This window comes from Zingiber officinale, chromosome 7A (genome assembly GCF_018446385.1).
Source record: "Zingiber officinale cultivar Zhangliang chromosome 7A, Zo_v1.1, whole genome shotgun sequence".
Classification (NCBI taxonomy): domain Eukaryota; kingdom Viridiplantae; phylum Streptophyta; class Magnoliopsida; order Zingiberales; family Zingiberaceae; genus Zingiber; species Zingiber officinale.
The window spans coordinates 105,338,583-105,352,317 of NC_055998.1; the positions used below are offsets into that span (position 1 = coordinate 105,338,583).

General features: G+C 37.9%; 1 non-coding gene across 1 annotated transcript; it reads left to right on the top strand.

Annotated features, from left to right (window-relative positions):
* The first annotated feature begins 9,562 nt into the window (after positions 1-9,562).
* On the top strand, positions 9,563-9,634 carry TRNAP-UGG. Its single transcript has one exon. It is a non-coding gene; the product is annotated as a tRNA-Pro (tRNA).
* Positions 9,635-13,735: the final 4,101 nt, after the last annotated feature.

Below are 13,735 nucleotides of genomic sequence, written 5' to 3' on the forward strand. Positions count from 1 at the left end.
TAGCCATCATATCGCCAAGCGACTATTACGAATGCCTGTACAGAGAACATTAGCAATCGAATGATGGCTATAAATCAAAGGTCTCAGCCATTAGCAGCCGAACGACGGCTATAAAGCCGAAGGTCTCCTCCATCAGCAGCCGAACGACGGCTATAAAACTGAGTGTCTTCGCCATTAGCAGTCGAAGGGTGGCTATAAAACTGAAGGTCTCCGCCATCAGCAGTTGAACAGCGGCTATAAAACTAAAAGTCTTCACCATCAATAGCCAACGACGACTATAAAACCGAAGATCTCTGCCATCAATAGCCGAATAGTGACTATAAAATCGAAGGTCTCCGTCATCAATAGTCGAGCAGCGGCTATAAAATTGAAAGCCTTCACCATCAATAGCCGAACGACGGCTATAAAACCGAAGGTCTCTGCCATCAACAGTCGAACGACAGTTATAAAATCGAGTGTCTTCGCCATCAGTAGTTGAACAGTGGCTATAAAACCTAAGATCTTCGCCATCAGTAGCCGAACGACGGCTATAAAACTGAAGGTCTCTGTCATCAACAGCGGAATGGTAGCTATAAAGCCAAGTGTCTCCATCATCAGCAGTCAAATGACGGTTATAAAATCGAAAGTCTTCGCCATCAATAGTCGAACGACGACTATAAAATTGAAGGTCTCCACCATCAATAACCGAACGACAACTATAAAAATGAATGTCATCGGGATCGACAGTCGAATGATAGTTATAAGCTCTAAGACATCCTTATCGAAGAGGAAATTCTGGATCACACTAATTGACTAGTTAGTCAGATTTCAGCCTCCTTCGACTAGATTTGAGGTGGAGGCTTGTGATCTGGTAATGATGAGGGGTCCCACTGAAGAGGGGTCAGAGTAAGGAGGACCAGGTGACGTGGAAGATAAAGTCAAGGGAGGTGATAAAGTCGGCCGAACGAACCAGGTAGGGCTGAATGGACCTAGTAGGGCCGAGTGGACCAAGTATGGTCGGGCGGACATTGCAAGTTTCAAGACAAACAAGCTGGGTATTTCCCGGTCGGGTAAAAAGCCTTTCGATCGCAAAGAGAGCTAAGCAGCAGCTAGTCTCACTTACCAGGCTTTGCGTCCGGTCAGACAAATATAACTAATGACGGACAGGGAACAAAGAGACAAGTCGACGCCTTCAATGGACATTGCCGGGCGGAGCAACCCAGACGAGCAAACTCCGCTAGCCTCGCGCCCTCTCAGGAACCACAACAGTCGCACCAATGGTCTTCACACCAACGTGCACCCCACCAAGTATCTTGGGCATTGTCATCTTTGTAGTTGTTAGGGTCACTCTACTAGGCGTTGCCTGGATTTTCAATATCTACTAAATACTACCTCTATACCTCATTCACCGCATCCTCTCCCTGACTTTGGACTGTCTACTCTCCAAGCCACTGCTTACTCACTAGCGCAACCCTCTCAATTTGATTGGATTCTAGACTCTAGCGCCACTCATCATGTCACTTCTGATCTTGCCAATCTCTACATGCATACTCCATATGCTGGCTCAGATGATGTCATTATTGGTGATGGTGTTGGCCTTTCTAATTCTCACACAGGTTGTCTCTTACCACCCTCTACTTCATGTTCTTTGAAGTTCTCTCACACCCTCTGTGTTCCCTCGATCAATAAGAATCTTTTATCTGTTTCTCAACTCTGTAAGTCTAATGATGTCATTGTTGTTTTCTCTTCCTCCGCTTTCTAGGTGAAGGATCCACACACCGGGGCAATCCTCCATCAAGGTCCACTTAAAGGCGGTGTCTACTCCTGGCTGGCCTCCATGCCTTCTTCACCACTATCTCTCTCTTCCTCTGTCGTGTCACTACATGTCTGTCACAGTCATCTTGGTTACCCATATGATCGAGTCTTACGTCAGTTAATTATGTCTAAGTCATTATCATCTTTTACTTCACCATTATGTCATTTCAATTGCAATTCTTGCAAGTGTAATAAAAAGTCAAGAATTGCAATAAAAGTCACAAGTTACTATCTCATGACTCTTCTCTTGTTTCACAATTTCCACTTGATCTAGTTTTTTTTCTGATGTTTGGACTTCTCCAGTTTTTTCTTGTGATGGTAATAAATAGTATGTCATCTGTGTTTATCAGTATAGTAAATATATTTGGTTATACCCTTTAAAATGTAAATTAGATGTCCTTCACGTCTTTCATTGCTTTAAATCTCCTGTGGAGAAATGGTTTAATTATCATATCATCACTTTGTACACTGACAATGGTGGTGAATTCTTTGCACTTAAAGAATTTATTGGTTTGCATGACATTTCTCACCTGACCATCCCTCCACACACTCCTCAGCATAATGACTTCTTTGAACGCTGTCATCATCATGTTATCGAAACTGGTCTAGTGCTTCTCCACTATGCATCTGTTCTTACCTAATTTTGGCCATTTGCATTTGCAACCACAGTCTATCTCATTAATCGGTTACCTAAACACAATCTTTCCTACAAATCCTCTGAAAATATTTTCATTGTATTACCAAATCTTTCTAAACTTCACATTTTTGGTTGTCATTGTTATCCTTAGCTTCGCCTGTATGCTTCACATAAATTTACGCACCACTCTTCCCCTTATGTTTTTCTTGGTTACTCCCTGACTAAAAGTGCCTATTTGTGTTATGAGTTATCCTCTGGAAAAAATTTTGGTTTGCATCATGTTGTCTTTGTTGAGTCTCAATTTCCTTTCGCTAGTGGTGTCTCTGGTGTTGGTTCCTCCTGGAGTACTGCTAAGTGTGCCTTTGGAGGATTCCCTGTCTAGCGACTCTTCACCTCTCTCCTTATCTGCACCGTCATCCATACCTGCACTCTTTGTGTAGCCTAATTTGTTGCACCCCTCACCTGATTCTATAGCTGAAGCCCTTCCCATCTCATCAGAACCGCCACACCCTTCACCCAATTCTACGGTCGAATCCCTTTCCATCTTGTCAGACCCTGACCATAGTTCTCATCCTATGGTTACCCGTTCCAAAAATAATATCTTCAAGCTCAATCCTTGCTTTGGCCTCACTACTATCACTAACATTACTCCATCATAGCCCACCACACATACTACTGCTCTCAAGGATCCCCTCTGGCGTGCAGTTATGTTTGAGGAATTTCATGCTCTACTTCATAATGAAACTTGGGATCTTGTTCCATCTAGCATCCCTCAGAATGTGGTTGGATGCAAATGGATGTTTCGTATTAAACAGAAGTCTGATGCCACTATTGATCACGATAAGGCCAATCTAGTTTCTAAGGGATTTCATCAGCGCTCGGGTCTTGACTATACTGACACTTTCAATCATGTGGCAAAACCGACTATGATTTGTATTCTACCATCCCTTACAATTTTTAATGGGTGGTCTCTTCGTCAGATGGATGTGAATAATGTTTTTCTTCAGGGTCAGTTGGATGACAGTGTTTACATGGCTCAACTTCTTAGGTTTGTTGACTCTAATTCTCCCTCTCATGATTACAAGTTAAACAAAGCGATTTATGGTCTTAAGCAGTGTCACGTGCTCGGTACACTGCACTTCGCCAGTTGTTACTCAGTGTTGGATTCACTAGCTCTCATGCTGACACATCTGTATTCATTTTCTATTTTGGTGGTATTACTATGTATCTCCTAGTATATGTTGATGATATGATTCTTACAGGAAATAATTCAGGCGCTCTACAGGTTTCGTTGATCAATTGAGTATCTAGTTCTCTATCAAGGATCTGGGTTCCTTGTCTTATTTTCTATGTGTTGAAGTTGATTCTTATACCGGAGGCCTTTATCTCGCTCAGAAAAAGTATCTTGTTGACATTCTTACCAAGGCCAATATGGATGACTTGAAACCTGTTCAATCGCCTCTCGCCATGTCTCTTATGTTGCACCTTGTAGATGGCTCACCCTTGCTAACACAATGTTATATCATCAAACAGTTAGTAGCATGCAATATCTTTCATTTACTCATCTAGATATTGTCTTTGTTGTTAACAAACTATCTCAGTTTATGCACTCTCCTTCCTCTCTATACTGGTGGGCCATCAAATGTCTATTGTGCTACCTTAATGGTACACGTTCTTATGGAATTCTTCTCTAAAAGCAGTGTTCCCCTTCCTTACATGTCTATTGTGATGCGGATTGAGCCGATGATGTTGATGATCGCATTTCTATTGGTGCTTATATTATTTTTTGGGGTCCCAATCCAATCTCGTGGAGCTCCAAAAAGCAGGGATTTGTTGCTCGCTCATCTACTGAGGTTGAATATCAAGCTGTCGCCTCTACAACTGCAGAGATGCAATGGGTTTGATCCCTTCTTGAACTTGGTGTGACCCTTGCGCCTTCTCTCATCTCTATCTATTATGACAACATTAGTGCCACTTATGTGTCAATCCTGTGTTTCATTCTCGCATGAAGCATATTGATCTAGATTATCATTTTGTTCATGAGATGGTTCAAAATAACAAAGTTCGTATCTCTCATATCTCATCGTTTGATCAGTTGGTTGATGTTTGACCAAGCCTCTTCCTAGTTCACGCATTCATCTACTATGTTCTAATATTGGTGTCTGCACGCACCCATCATTTTGAGGAGGTTTATTGGGATATATCTTCTATTTATTGTGTATATTAGTTTCCTGTATTTTGTATAATTCTTTATTAGGTTTATATTTTGTATATAAATTTGTCTTGTATTCATTCTTGAAATATATGAGAATATATGTTCTCTCAATAGCTTCTACACAAGCCAGATGTTTTCAAGAGTCCAACTTCTGACACCTATGTTGTGTTTGGAGAAGCAAAGATTGAGGACCTAAGCTCACAATTGCAGACTCAAGCTATTGAGTAGTTCAAGGCCCTAGATATGACCCATGTGATATCAAACTTGAACCATCTTCCATCGTTTATGAGCATAGATGAGTTGGTTCTCGGATGGTAAATTTACATCATATACTAAGCCATCTACCATCGCACATGATGACGAAGAGGTTGATGAGATTGACGTGGAGCCAAAGGGCATTGAATTGGTATTGATCCAAGTTGGGGTTTCTAGGTCTAAGGCTGGGGTTTCTAGGTTTAAGGCTATTACAATGCTCAAAGCGGCCGATGGTGATATCGTCACAGCCATCATGGAACTTACTAATTAACGGTTTAAATATCTATCATATCAATCTAATAGTTCATGATATAATATCAATCTTAGTTCTGTGATCAATTTTCAACGGATGTAAAATGTTTAATTGGGTGTTTAACCTTTCCGACATAAAGGACCATTATATTAAGATAAAATATCTCTCATAATTTATCCATTTATATTTATATCGTACTATAAGATCATTGATACTAAACCGCTGAACCTCAACTACCTCTATTTGGAGGTCACCAAATCTTGTGCTCGTTTATGATCTGTAAAGTTATCTTTATTTATTTACCTCTTTCAAATATTCCGAAGCAATGCTTCAGATAATCCTTTGCTAAATTATTTTAGGGTAAAAGTCAAAAGAAATGGATGCCCTAAATTATGCAAATATTCAAAAAGTGTTTTTTTAAAAAAAAAACAAAAGAAGTCAAAATGCGCTCTATTTCTTTTTTAAAGAATAGTCTTATTTTCAGTTGATGTAAAAGCTACAGCTCATTACTACCATCTATAAAATTGATTATTCCATATTAATTAAAATTATTATACATAAAATATTATATTAAAAATTTTAAAATTATTTTATATTCGTTAAAATCATTTTAAAACAATTATAAAAATTATTAAATAGTTATTATACAGCTAAATCATAAATTTTAAACCTTAAAACTTTAAATCCTAAATTCTCACTACTATTATATAGAAATACTATTTATTAATTTGGTTAAAAATTTTAAATTTTATCAAAATTATTTTAAAACTATTGTATAAACTAATAAATAGTTGCTACACAATTATAAATAAATCATAAATTCTAAATATTAAAATCTTATACCTCAAATTCTAAGCTCCAAGTATTATTATATTAAAATATTTTTTACCAACTCAATTAAAATTATTTACAATTCAATAAAAATTATTTTAAATTGATCAAAATTATTTTAAAATAAAAATACAAGTTACTAAATAATTGTTATACAATTAAAAAAAAAGTTACTAAATAACTATTAGCTACAACATGATGCAAACACGATTAGTTTACGTAGTTCATAACCTTCCAAGGTTGCTACATCCAAGAACTAGTTCTAGTGAATTATCACCACTAAATCTCTCCTTCTTGAATACCTATCAGAGATGGGGAAGTCTCTTACAACACATTTTTACAAAGCAACACAAAACGAAACCAAGATAAAAAAAAAATATGAACAATGTAAATGAAATACTTTACAACAAGGAATCTTCATTTTGATCTTTGTTGGTTGTTTTTTAATGTTTCTTGTTGGTCCGAAAATATAACATCACTTTGTCCTCAAACCCTCAAGATTTGACACCTTCAAACTTCCTCGAAATCCTCTTTTATAGAGTTGTTGTTGGACTGATTTCAGCCTATCAGTTAATTATTGCCTACCATCAATCGATTGCTCTACTGTAATTTCAATTGTTGCTCTAACCTATCAGCTCAATGACAACATTTACGCAACATTAATCAATTGCTAAACACCATCAAACGAGTGTTACCTCAACAATCGAGTCCCGCATTTGAGTTCTGAACTTTTCGTTTGATTGAATAGCGTCATCAATCGATTGCTCAAACCTAGTAGTTGATTAATCATAACCAATCATGTTGAACAATTGAGTTCAAATCTTTTTGTTTTCTATTATAGTGTCATCAGTCGATTGCTCAAATCTAGAAGTCGATTGATCACTACCAGTCGAGTTGAACAATCAAGTTTAAAACTTTATGTTCGCTGCTACAAAGTCATCAGTCGATTGCTCAAACACATCAATCTTCTGATATGCCTACCAGTCAATTAATCAAACACATCAATCGACTGATTGTGCAGCAAACCCCCTCAAATCCCAAATTTGGTATTTAGGGTTTATCAATTGATTGCTACTACCTAAAAATTGACTGATAACTTGATTTCAGCCTTTCCAAGGTTGAACTCTCATCTTGTTTGGTATTCGATTGACCTCAACTGACTAGAACTTACTTATCTTACATTCGGTCAAACTTGATCAAATAGGACTTCCCGTTGGCTAACATCCGGTATATCCAATCTTCTCTAACCTGTTTAGACTTCTCATCTCACGCCTAACATCACTTCGATCAAGACCTGTTAGGACTTCCCTCATTGCTAAGTGTCTGATCCTCTATGATCTACTTGGACTTCGCCATTGCCAACTCCCTATTGAACTTTCAACTACCAAGTGTTCAGTCGACCGTGATCCATTTGGACTCGTTGCCTTATGTCAACTCCTTATTGGACTTCCGACTGACAAATCTTCGATCCTCCTGCTCCACTTAGACTTTCCTCTTGACCCACTTAAACTTCTCACCTCACGTCAACTCTCTATTGGACTTTTGACATCAAATATCCAGTTTTTCATGACCCACTTGGACTTTTATTTCACCAACTGCTAATTGGATTTCCAATGGTCAAGTGTCAGGTCAACAATGATTTGCTTAGATTTCAATCTTGCCAACAAACATATTCATCGATTATCAAGTATCTAGTCAATCTTGACCTACTTAACTCTTTATTTAGTCAACTAACATATTGATCAAACATCAAAACTTAAACTCAAGTCAAACTGAGCTTGATCAGCCGAGGTTTGTCAATTTTGACAAAGAGGTATATTGCACCAATACATATATGTTCTAGTGGTGGAAAAATAAATATATATTAATATTATTAGCATTTTGTATCAAATATAAATATAATATATTTTTATATTAAAATAAATCTTATAATAATTTATACACTCGATTTAATGGGTTGGTACATCATATAATTTTTTTTAAGGTTTAATTCTATTAATTTTTTTTAAAAAAAATCTCATTATTTTATTACAGTATAATGTGACCACAAATAAGAAATAATAATTTTAATTTCTAAAATTTTTAATTCATCTTACACATATAAATTTTAAAATATAATATGTAGATATTCAATATAAAAATATAAATACCAATAGCATATTTACGTTCTTCAATACTTATAGTATTATAATTAGAATTATCAAATAATATTAAAAATATTTTAAAAGTTAATTTATCTTCTAAAATGAAACATATAATCAATTGATATATGTTTTGAACAATGTGTATTTCATCAAACAATCAATATGCTAATAAGATATTTTTGAATTGATCTCAATCCAATGAATAGTCATGTTTATATATAATTGTGTTTGTGAATGGTCATTCCAAATATTAGAACATAAAGAAACATTATTATTTAATTTACTAAAATTTTTAATTAATTTTTTTATCTTATTTTTTTTTAATTGTATGAGTGAGTGTGGTTCATAGAATACCTTTAGCATTTGGGATAAGTAATTGTTGACAAAAATACTCAAATATGTATTTAGAGATAAAATTAAAAGAAAGATGTTAAAAAAAAAAGCTAATCTACTAATTTAATATTATAATATACAATGAAAATTTGAATAATTGTGTTTAAGAACAACTTCCAACTCAACCAAATACTTAGTTTTTCTTTGTCGCTTGAATGATCCATAACCATCATTTGATTGAAATTTATAAGATGCATTGTAATACTTATATTTTATTTCACATGGAAGAGTGATTTTCTTAAAAATATTTAGTGAAAATAAATAATTTTAAAGGGAAGTATCTTGAACCTTCAGAGTTCCTATACTTTCTTATTTCTCAAAGTCAATAAATTCAATATTATCAAAATTCAAATTCAAATTTTTCTTCTCCGTGCTCTTTCGAGAACTTTCTTCCATTTGAATTCAATACAAGAAGTTAAAAATAATTGAGCTTTAAGAATTGAGAGACCAGAATAGAGAATTTGATGTAAAAATAATAAAATGAAGTAGCATATTTATAAAGTTTAAAGTTTAGAGAATAACCATAATCGTTATCGAAAAAATGATAAAATTTGAACAATTAAAAAAAAAAAAAACCATTCAAAAAAATCGCAACTGTCGATTAACTCGCAATTCCATTGGTCAAAACCATTGGTATTTTAAAACTTTGGCCCAGGACTATAATTGATCTATCTAAAGATGGATCAATTATAATTTCCAACAGTCAAACTGGGTGGTTAGTAGATAATTGACACATTTACAGTTTTAGGTCGGATCTAATTCAAACTGAATCCATGCATTTTCACATTCTATGTTTAGTTCCTTAATTATATTCTTTAACCATTAGTTATCTATCGTCAAAATCATAGGAAAGAAGCTTAAAGCCCTTAGAATAAATAAATAAAATAAAAACGTATGAAGAAAAAGGACCGAAAAATGCCCACAAACGGAGAAGTGGATACCCTAAAACCTTTATTTGGTTGCTCATGCCAACGGTTCTTATATTTATGAACGTTGGGTTATTGTAACAAATATAATTTAATAATTTTTTAATTTCATTAGGGCATTTGGTCTAGTTGTATGATTCTCGCTTTGGGTGCGAGAGGTCCCGAGTTCAATTCTCGGAATGCCCCTTTAATTATTTAAAATTTTTTGGACAACTAAGAACTCAAATTTGGCTATGATATAATTTTGGCTTGGTTGATTGCTCCAATAGATCTTGGAATCAATTTTCAATTGGTGTAAAATGTCTTGTTGAGTATCTGACCTCCCTCCGCTAGGACAAATGTCTCCTATGATTTATCACATTCTAGACAGTATGAGTGTCATTACGTTAGGGCAAATGTCTCCTATGATTTATCACATTCTGGATAGTATAAGATAGCTAAGATGACTACTTTACCTTTTTGCTCCAATAGAATATAAAAAGGAAGTAAAAAAAAAAAACATCAAAAGAGAAAAACCTTTATAAGGGTGTGTTTGGTTCAATATTATCGCTGATAACTTTGATAGGTTAACAACTAAAACCTTATTTGGTTTAGGTAATGAGTGATTCCCAATAATGAGCGATTCTCGCCATGTCAACAATTTGGGAATACAACCTGGAATTAGAAAACTTTAGAAACGTAGGTGATCCTATCCGAAAATCGTAGAGATGTCTAGCTAGGATGTGGCTTCTGTGCTAACTAGATGTAGACCTCGCTCCGCTTTGCAATATAAGAAATGTCAGTGCCGAGCCAAGGAGGGGTCCCTGACGTTGGCTCTCCGATGCTAAAGTCAATCACCGAAAAGATGGAAGGAAATTGAGCAACAGTAAGCACAAGCGTAAATAGTGAATAACACGTACCTTCGCCGATGCATGGACCCCCCCCCCCTTTTATATAGTGCCCTGGTGGGCAACGCACATGCTCCCCAAGGCGCCCCTCTAATTATTTAAATTTTTTTGGGCAACTAAGAACTCAAATTTGGCTATGATATAATTTTGGCTTGGTTGATTGTTCCAATAGATCTTGGAATCAATTTTCAATTGGTGTAAAATGTCTTGCTGAGTATCTGACCTCCCTCATACAAAGAGTCATTGCGCTAAGACAAATGCCTCCTATGATTTATCACATTCTGGACCGTATGAGTGTCATTACATTAGGGCAAATGTCTCCTATGATTTATCACATTCTGGATAGTATAAGATAGCTATGATGACTACTTTACCTTTTTGCTCTAATAGAATATAAAAAGAAAGCCAAAAAAAACATCAAAAGAGAAAAACCTTTATAAGGGTGTGTTTGGTTCAATGTTATCGTTGATAACCTTGATAGGTTAACAACTAAAACCTTGTTTGGTTTAGGTAATGAGTGATTCCCAGTAATGAGTGATTCTCACCATGTCAACAATTTGGGAATACAACTTGGAATTAGAAAACCTTGGAAACGTAGGTGATCCTATCCGAAAATCGTAGAGATGGCTAGCTGGGATGTGGCTTCTGTGCTGAGTAGATGTAGACCTCGCTCCGCTTTGCAATATAAGAAATGTTAGTGCCGAGCCAAGGAGGGGTCCTTGACGTTGGCTCTCCGATGCTCAAGTCAATCACCGAAAAGATGGAAGGAAATTGAGCAACAGTAAGCACAAGCGTAAATAGTGAATAACGCGTATCTTCGCCGATGCATGGACCCCCCTTTATATAGTGCCATAGTGGGCAACACACATGCTCCCCAAGGCGCGGCTACACTTTCCCAACAATTCCATGAAAGGACATGTTAGAAAAATATCTCTAATATCATACCTTAACAAGGCATGCAAATCCCTGATGAGATAGTGGAAGCTTCCACTGTACGATCTACCTATTGATCATGCCTTGTGTCAGAGGTATTATCTCCTAGAAAGATATTAAGAGATACATCAATGATCTATCTACTCGACCGAGCGGGGTAGCCGCTTGGCGGGGCCCCCCCCCCCCCCCCCCCCCCCACTCGGTTGGCCTCGGCTGCTCTTCCCTGCAGTAACTAGGTTCAGTAGACTATCTCCGCCAAATCGAACAAGCGCTCTAGTCTCGTTCTTCGATCCGTACTGAGCGCTTGACGATTTGGCCATAACATTCTTCTCGGACAAAGCATCTGATAATTGGACATTGCTTGCCCCGATCGACAATTGTAGTCGAACTCCGCTCATCCACTATAGGTGAGCCCGTTGACTCTCTGGCGTTGACCACCTTGATTTTGACCTCCACATTGGCAGCTAACTCAACTTCTGACCCAAATTGGATGGGTCCCCCTTTTACCAGTGCTTCACAAGCTTTTCCCTCAAGTCTAATCGAAGGAGGTTGTAAGCTCGACTGACTGGATGAGCAGTGTCTCAGGTGACCTTTTGCGGATCGGACATTCTCTGTGCTCGGGCAACCAATTGACTCATAGCTTCAAAATTGTTGCTCTACCTCTTCTTATTAACTTGAGCTTGACGAGTTGTTAGGCTGCAATGAGCATCGAAGCTTTCTTGCTGACCTGTGTTTGGATTCACCTACTTGGCCATTCCTTAGTCTGAGTTTTATGCCGATCGGGATGGTTGACGACAACACTTAGCGAATTTTTCTATTTCTTTACTCTTTCTCGGATAAGCACCCCTTGATAATGGCTGACATCATCTAAATTTCTGGAAGACTATGCAAATCTTTGATCATTATAGCAGAGCACGCCGCTCATATCTTTTAATTAAGCCTCATTAATGCTTCGCTATAACCGGCTACCACATACCCCACTTTCTGTTGGCACACACTCGATATGATAGGCGGATATCCGTTGATGATGTGGCAGTCGCCTTTTCAAATTTCACGACCAGATCTTATCTTGATTTTGCGCAATCCTTGATTAGACGGCTCAGAGCGATCGCCCGCGAGGCTTATAAACCCTCATTTGCTCACTATCCCCTTCACACTTCCTTGAGTTTTCTTCTTCGCACATGTTCCTCGACGTTCTTTCTTCATCTTCATCGACGACCTTTCTCAATAAGCCTTCCCTTCCTTCTTCCATTGAGTATGTGATTTGTTTCTTCTTGGTTTCCAATGGCCGACTCTTCACAACCCCCTATGCCCATCCCTGGGCTCTGGTATACTTCTACTGGATCTAAGTTCAACGGGGATGAGATAGACCAAATGAAACTTACATGCTGCTTCCCCTCCGACTACCAAATCATAATCCCTTCAGCCTACGATCGACCCCATTTACCCCTAGTTGGCTTCTTACCCTTTTTTAAGGAATAATTTTACATCAGTCTCCGTTTTCCTGTTCATCCTTTCTTCTCGACAGTTTGTGAATACTTTCATAGCTCTCTGCATCAATTAGTGCCTTACTCCTTTAGGCTATTGTGCAGGGTTGTCGTGCTGTTTCGTCTCCACGGTATCCTCTTAGTGCCCCAAGTCTTCCATTATTTTTACTATCCTAAATTGTCTGAGCCGGGGACCTTTTTGTTTCAAGTCCGAGTCGGCTTCATCTTTTTGGATAAGATGTCGACCTCCAATAAGCACTGGAAGGAGCAGTATTTTTACGCTCGATTTCCCGATCGGCCTGACTTCCTGACCAGTTGGCAGATGGAAGTGATGAAGCCTCCGTCGCTTAGCCGATATCAAATCCGATTGAACTATCTCCAAGTAGCATCTAGTTTAGCTGGTTAGAAATATCATATCCATCGCCTGTTGTTAGAGAATGTCCTCTATGTGTTTGGCTTGAGCCCGATCTACATGAGGCTGCCGCTCACCCTAGGTATGCTCTTTCTTTTCCTCATCTTTGAATCTAACTGATTTGTCTTCATTTTTTGTAGCTCAGATTATGTTGAGGGCACATCTGGCCGGCAAGATTAGGCTTGTGGATGCGGAAATTAACATCGCAGGTGTCGTCGAGTTGGAGAGTCGTGACCTGCAGCCAGTCACCCAATCCGAGGATCCACTCAGCGAGGTTGGAGAAAATACAGCTACGGCCAGCGAAGGAGGTCATACGGCAACAAGCGATGCTGAGTGGCTACAGCTGACCTTCCTCCCGAATGACCATCTCTGGTGCCGATCATTGTGCCATCGGAATCCGCTATAGCCACATCAGACGAGCCACAGACCTCCGCCCATGATGGCTCTCGCCCTCCCTCTCAACGAGGTGGGGCTCCATTGCCTGCCCTTTCCGAGCAAGGTGCTGCCACACTCCCTACTTCATTGTCATCTAACCGAATGCCCTCGCCGCCTGGACTACCGTCAAGGA